The sequence below is a fragment of the Panicum hallii genome, chromosome 1 (genome assembly GCF_002211085.1).
Source record: "Panicum hallii strain FIL2 chromosome 1, PHallii_v3.1, whole genome shotgun sequence".
Classification (NCBI taxonomy): domain Eukaryota; kingdom Viridiplantae; phylum Streptophyta; class Magnoliopsida; order Poales; family Poaceae; genus Panicum; species Panicum hallii.
The window spans coordinates 47,341,525-47,347,941 of NC_038042.1; positions in this window are offsets into that span (position 1 = coordinate 47,341,525).

The following is a 6,417-nucleotide window of genomic DNA, read 5'->3' on the forward strand; positions in this document are numbered from 1 at the left end:
AGATTCGAGTTCCTGTGCCTTTCGCTTGCGCACCAACCGACGGCCTTGCGGCACCAGCGGCAAAGCGCCGGTCGACTCCACGCCTGGCTCGGAGGAGTTGTCCCGACACGCTTCTCCTTCAGCTCCATCCTCTGCCTGGGAGCTCACATCCTCTGTGGACCCGCTCCTGCGCTGAGCTGCAGCAATGCGAGCCCTCTTCGCCTCAACAGCGGCGCTGGGGAGGAGGTGGTCTGGCCGGGGGATATCGGGTCACGGTGGGTAGCTGCGGTACAATTCTGTGTGTCCCTACAGAAGGTTCTTCAGTCAGCAATGGAGTAACAGAGGTTGATTTCAACAAAAAGAAGTCGAATACTCACTAGCTTGGGCGGATTTCGCGCGGAAAACAACTTAGGCACATACGGCATGGCATCCACGTCCAGTAACACCCGCTGGACTCGCTGGAGTGTGGCTTCATCTGATAATTCCTCTGCGCACATGCGAGAAGGATCAGCAGTGCCTGTGTACTTGAATCCAAGCCAGTGGCGTTGTTGGATTGGCTGGACACGGCGTTTGAAAAAGGAGAACATGACGGAAGCACCAGTCACTCCCTTCATCTTCTGTGCCTCTATGATGTCCAGCAATTCCCTGACTTGATCCATGTCCCCACTGGAAGGTTCAAGATTCCACTCCGGCCTCACTGCAGGCGGTCTGTTTGATTTCGCTGGGAGTTGGGGAGCATGGTTCTCGATATAAAACCAGTGGTTTTTCCACCCAGGAAGGTTGGAGGGGAATTTGTATGATAGATATTTGTCGCTGGCCTGCTGACGTAGTTGGATGCCGGTGCCCCCTGCAACGGAAAGGTTTTTTGTTGTGGGCTGTGGTTTGATACGGAAGAGTAAGCGGAAAAGATCCCAGTGGGGTTCGTTCCGAGGAAAGCTTCGTAGAAATAGATGAAAATCAAAATGTGGCAGATGGAATTCGGGTTGAAGTGATGGAGCTCAAGCCCGTAGTAATAAAGAAGGCCGCGGAAGAAAGAACAAGAGGGGAGGGCCAATCCCCGTTCGGCAAAATGGAGAAATGTGACGATTTCGTCAACATTTTCCATGGGGAAAGGTTCACGGTAAGAGGGGCGCCAGTTGACAAGGTTCTTCTCTTGCAGCCAAGCAAGTACTCGAAGAAGGACTTCAAGACGAAGCTTCAGAAGAAGTCGAAGATTGCTTCGAAAGTACTCGATAAGCCTGCAGTACTCAGCTACGAAGAGCTGGGGGGCTTGTCAGACCCGGGGCCACGGGACTGGGTACATAACGTAGTTTAAAGAGGTCTAAGAGATTAAGTCCATCTTATCTCTTATTCATCTTGTTTATCTCTTATTTATTCTGTTTAAATATGAGATAAGGCTAACCGATACAGGGAGAATCTACTCGAGACATGTTCTGGTATGATTCCTTAGCTGGTGTTGGTTAGTATCTTTGTAACCCTAGCCTCTCGGATATATAAGGGAGGACAGGAACCCCTCTCCAAAAACAGGATATTTAGATCATTCTACACCAAAGGAATACAAACCACCATACAGGACGTAGGGTATTACGCACCTTGCGGCCCGAACCTATCTAAATCTCGTGTTCCTTGCACCTTCGAGTTCCTGATCTCGGCGTTCCCTCACCCAAAACTTACCACCTTGGGCATACCCCTCGGTGGGCAGCCGGTTAAACACCGACAGGTTGTATTATCCATCCTTTGTGAATTTTATAGTAAGTGACTCAATCCTCCTTTGTGGTTGATTGAGTGAGGTAAAGTGTCAGTGCAAGATCCAGCTCTTTATGTGCTCCTCAACGGAGATGTAGCTTTCTTAGTGGGAGTGAACTTCGGGAATAAATTTCTTGTGTCTTGAGCTTATTGCATTTATTTAGTTCTTGTTGACTTAGAATTTGTGCTGTGATGATCTACGTACTCAAGTTGTTGTGGTTGCAAAGATCATTTGCAGAAGTCTGCTAGTATCATTGCGCAATTTTTGATTCAGCCAGGTTCTATAATTTTAAGTTTAATCTTGAATTTCATATAAGAAATTTCCTTTTGTTAGAAGTTCTGACAGGTTTAATCGTTGCAAAGATTTTTCAGGGATTTTCAAATACTCCTATTCACCCCCCCCCCCCAGGCATCACCAAGATACTTTCAATTGGTATCAGAGCCTAATCTCTAATTAAGTCTTAACCACTAAGGGATAACAAGATGTCTCAAGTTGAGGACGGCACCACCAACATCACCGAAGCTGCCGCCGCTCAAGCCACTGCGGGTCTAGGCCTTAGGGGAAGCACCGTGAACTCCTTTAGCCAAACAAATCGTCCACCCTCCATCCATGGATCAATATCAAGTGAAGATTCAAGTTCAAATGATAAAGATGAGGGTGAAGACTAGGAATCAAGAAGAACGAGAAAAAAGAAGATGAAGGCCAAGATTGAGAATAAGGCCAAGAAGTTGATGAAGGAGCGAATCAAGGAAGAAAGCGAGAAGCATCCTTTCTTTGGTGCAAGTTTCTCATAATTATACTTCATCACAGTATCCTCTTCATAATTTTAGTCTGTCCACTTGGGAAAATCTCCTTTCTTCGATGGGACAGATTATCCCAAGTGGTTGTATGATATGAAAATGCATCTCTACGGACTTCACCCCTCTATTTGGGAAGTTATGGTTGTAGGTGTAACTCCGCCTACAAATGGTGTACTCACGGCCGAACAAGCTGAAGACTACTTCTAAAATGTGCAAGCCGTGAGGGTCATCACAAGCTCTCTTTATGCCTAAAAATTCAACAAAATCCGCAATGTTGAAGTGGCCAAGAAAATTTAAGACACATTGAGAGAGCCTCATGAGGGACCGATGATGTTAGAGAAGACAAGATGCACTTGTTGCAAGGAGAGTTGGAGCACTTTGTCATGCATGATGAAGAAACCGTGAGATAAATGTATGATAGACCAATAGTCCTTGTGTTGGATATTAGATCTCTTAGAAGCATAGAGTGGGATGATCATAAAGTGACAAAGAAGTTTCTTAGAGCTTTCAAATCAAGGAACTCTATTCTTGCAACAATGATTAGAATAGATCCAAAATTCAAGATCAAGACACCCAATCAACTTCTTGGTGAAATTCTCCATTAAGAGCTGGTTGAGAGAGATGTATCCAAGTCATTTAGTCACAAGATCAACAAGAATATTGCACTCAATGTTAGCTCAAGTGATAAGGTTGAATCAAGTCCCAAGACCCTCAAGTCAAAGAAGAAAGATTCAAGTGATGAAGTTTCCACCGATGAAGAAATAGCCTTGGTCTTGAGAAACTTCAAGAAGTTCATGAAGAAGAAGTATTACAAGAAAAATGGTGATGACTAGAAAAAGCCATCACAAAAAAGATGCTATGAGTGCAAAGAAGTGGGCCATTACATTGCCGATTGCCCACAATTAAAGAACAAATAAAAGGAGGAGAAGAGGTACAAGTAGAAGACCAAGGACTGTAAGAAGAAATATCAAGGTCATGCTCATGTTAATCAAGAATGGGAGTCAAGTCATGAAGACTCCGACAATGAAGGCATGGCAACTCTACCCATACTTACATCATCAAGAAAGCTCTTCAACAACATCTCCGATGATGAAGATGATGCTCCTTTTTACCACATGGCAAGAGGAACTAAGGTACAAGAATCGTTAACCTCTCCTTCCCAACCTTTCTCTACATCTAGTAGTGCACAAAATAATTTTGAAGATGAGAAAGAACAACATAGAGTTTATATGATAAAAGAATTTGGTAAGAAAGGTTTCAAAGAAATTAAAAAACTTATGGAGAAATTAGAGAAAAAAGTGTCTCGATAGGCAAGAAGACTTTCTCATCCTTGAGAATGAGAGAAACCTTGCCTTAGAGAAAACTTTTGCCGAAGAAAAGGTGAAGATTGAAAAATTGGCTATTGACTTGTCTCTAGTTAATGATTCAAATGAGAGGATGTCAAAGGAGAATATTTTGATAAATGAATATCTAACTTCCCTAAAGGCCACTTATAGTGAACTTAAAGAAAGCTTCTCATGCTTAACGACTAAATACAATGGTCTTGAAGTTAGCTATAATGCTTTTTGGGAAAGCACCAAAACCAATTCCAAAGCAACTCTTAACCTCAATATCTCTACAAGTGAAGGTTGCTCCAAATGCTATAAAATTGACGTGCAAGCTTGTGTTACTAACATAGCAAAGCTAGAGAAGTTGATCCAAGCAAAGGATGCTCAACTTGAGAGAATGAACATGTTAGTAAAGAATGGATATGAAGGCAATGTCAAGCCCAATCCTAAGGTTAACTACGTCAATGTAAGACATTCTAACAAAAAGGATGGGCTTGAATATTATAAGAGAGAAAATGTAAATGACCGGAAGGTGGTTAAGGTAAGGAATGTGTCATGTTAACAAAATGAGCAAATTTTGAGAACTCGATGACATTGCTCATGGTGTGACCACCACAATTCCCTCCAAAGTCAAGAAAAGTGTTGAGACTCCCATCAAGGACAAGGTTCTCAAGCATGAGCCATCACCAAGATACACCACTAACTACATGTTGGCAATGGACCACAGTGGTAAAATAATGGTCAAGTACATTGAGCTTACACTAAAAAGGCTATTATGTGGATTCCAACAGTTTATCCATCTAACCTATAAGGACCCAAATCTTTTTGAGTACTTAAATTCCAAGGTTAACTTGTTTCGTAGGCCTACTCCTCCAGTGGCACTTATGGTTGCTTGAGAGTGGATGCTCAAATCATATGACCAGGGAGAGGAACTTATTCACATCTCTAAAGCTTCATAATGTATCTAAAGAAACTATTGTCTTTGGAGACAATAGCAAAGGGATGTGATTGGTTTGAGTAAAATTGCTATCTCTCATGACACTTCAATTACAAATATTTATTTGGTTAAATCTTTGGGATGCAATTTGTTGTCGGTCTCATAACTTTGTGAGAAAGGCTTTAGTTGTCTATTTACAAATGAGGGTGTGATCGTCTTTAAAAGGGAGAATTTCTCTATTGCCTTTACGGGTCGTTTGAAGGGCAAACTCTATCTTGTTGATTTCTCAAAAGAGAAGGTTGAGCCCGAGACTTGTTTAGTGGCAAAATCGGACTTGGGTTGACTTTGGCATCACCGACTAGCCTATGTTGGGATGAGGAACTTGGCCAAAGTTCAAAAAGGCGAACACATCCTAGGACTAACCAATGTTGTTTTTGAGAAAGATAGGCTGTGTAGCGCATACCAAGCCGAAAAGCAAGTTGGTGCTTCACACCCCGCCAAGAACATCATGACATCATCAAAACCATTGAAGCTTCTACACATGGATTTGTTTGGACCTATTGCATATATAAGCATTGACAATAACAAATATAGTCTTGTCATTGTTGATGATTTTTCTCGATTCACTTGGGTATTGTTTTTGCAAGATAAAAGTGAAACTCAAGGAATAGTTAAAAAGTTCATTAGAAGAGCTCGAAACGAATATTAACTGAAGATCAAGAACATTAGAAGTGACAATGGCTCAGGATTTCGAAACACCAATGTTGAGGAATTTCTTGATGAGATAGGATCAATTGTTAATTCTCCGCTCCATACACTCAACAAAATAGCATCGTGGAGAGAAAGAATAGGATATTGATTGAAGCTGCAAGAACCATGCTTGATAAGTACAAGACTTCGGATATTTTTTGGGCCGAAGCAATCAGCACGGCTTGCCATGCAATCAACCGCCTCTACCTCCACAAATACTTGGGCAAGAGACCCAACGAGATAATCACCGGTAACAAACCCAAGGTGCACTACTTTAGAGTTTTTGGGAGTAAGGATTTTATACTTAAGAAAAATTAAAAGCTCAAAATTTGCACCAAAGGTTGATGAAGGCTTTCTACTTGGTTACGATACTAACGAACATGCCTACCATGTCTTCAACAAAACCACCGATTGTGTTGAGGTCACGGTAGACATAACTTTTGATAAATCCAATGGCTCTCAAGTAGAGCAAGTTTATAAAAACCTTGTAGATGAGGAGGAACCCCAAGTCTATTAATCATGAGGATGGGCTTGGGTAAAGTGAGGGCTCATAAAGTTGAAACTCAAGCTCAGGTTAGAGAAAAAAACAATGACTCATCATCATCCACAAGAGTTGAACCACCAAGCTCTTAACAACCTCAAGATCAAAATCAAGTTCATGGTGACGATTAAGTTCATGGCATTGATCAAGGGGGAGAACAAGGTAGGGAAGCTCAAGAATATGCTCCACATATTGAAGATGATGATGATAGACCCATTCAACCTCAATCACAAGTGCCTCATCCAAGAGTTCATCAAAGCATTCAACGGGATCATCCCATTGATAATATCCTTGGAAGTATTGAAAGAGAGGTAACTACTCATTCACGTTTAGCA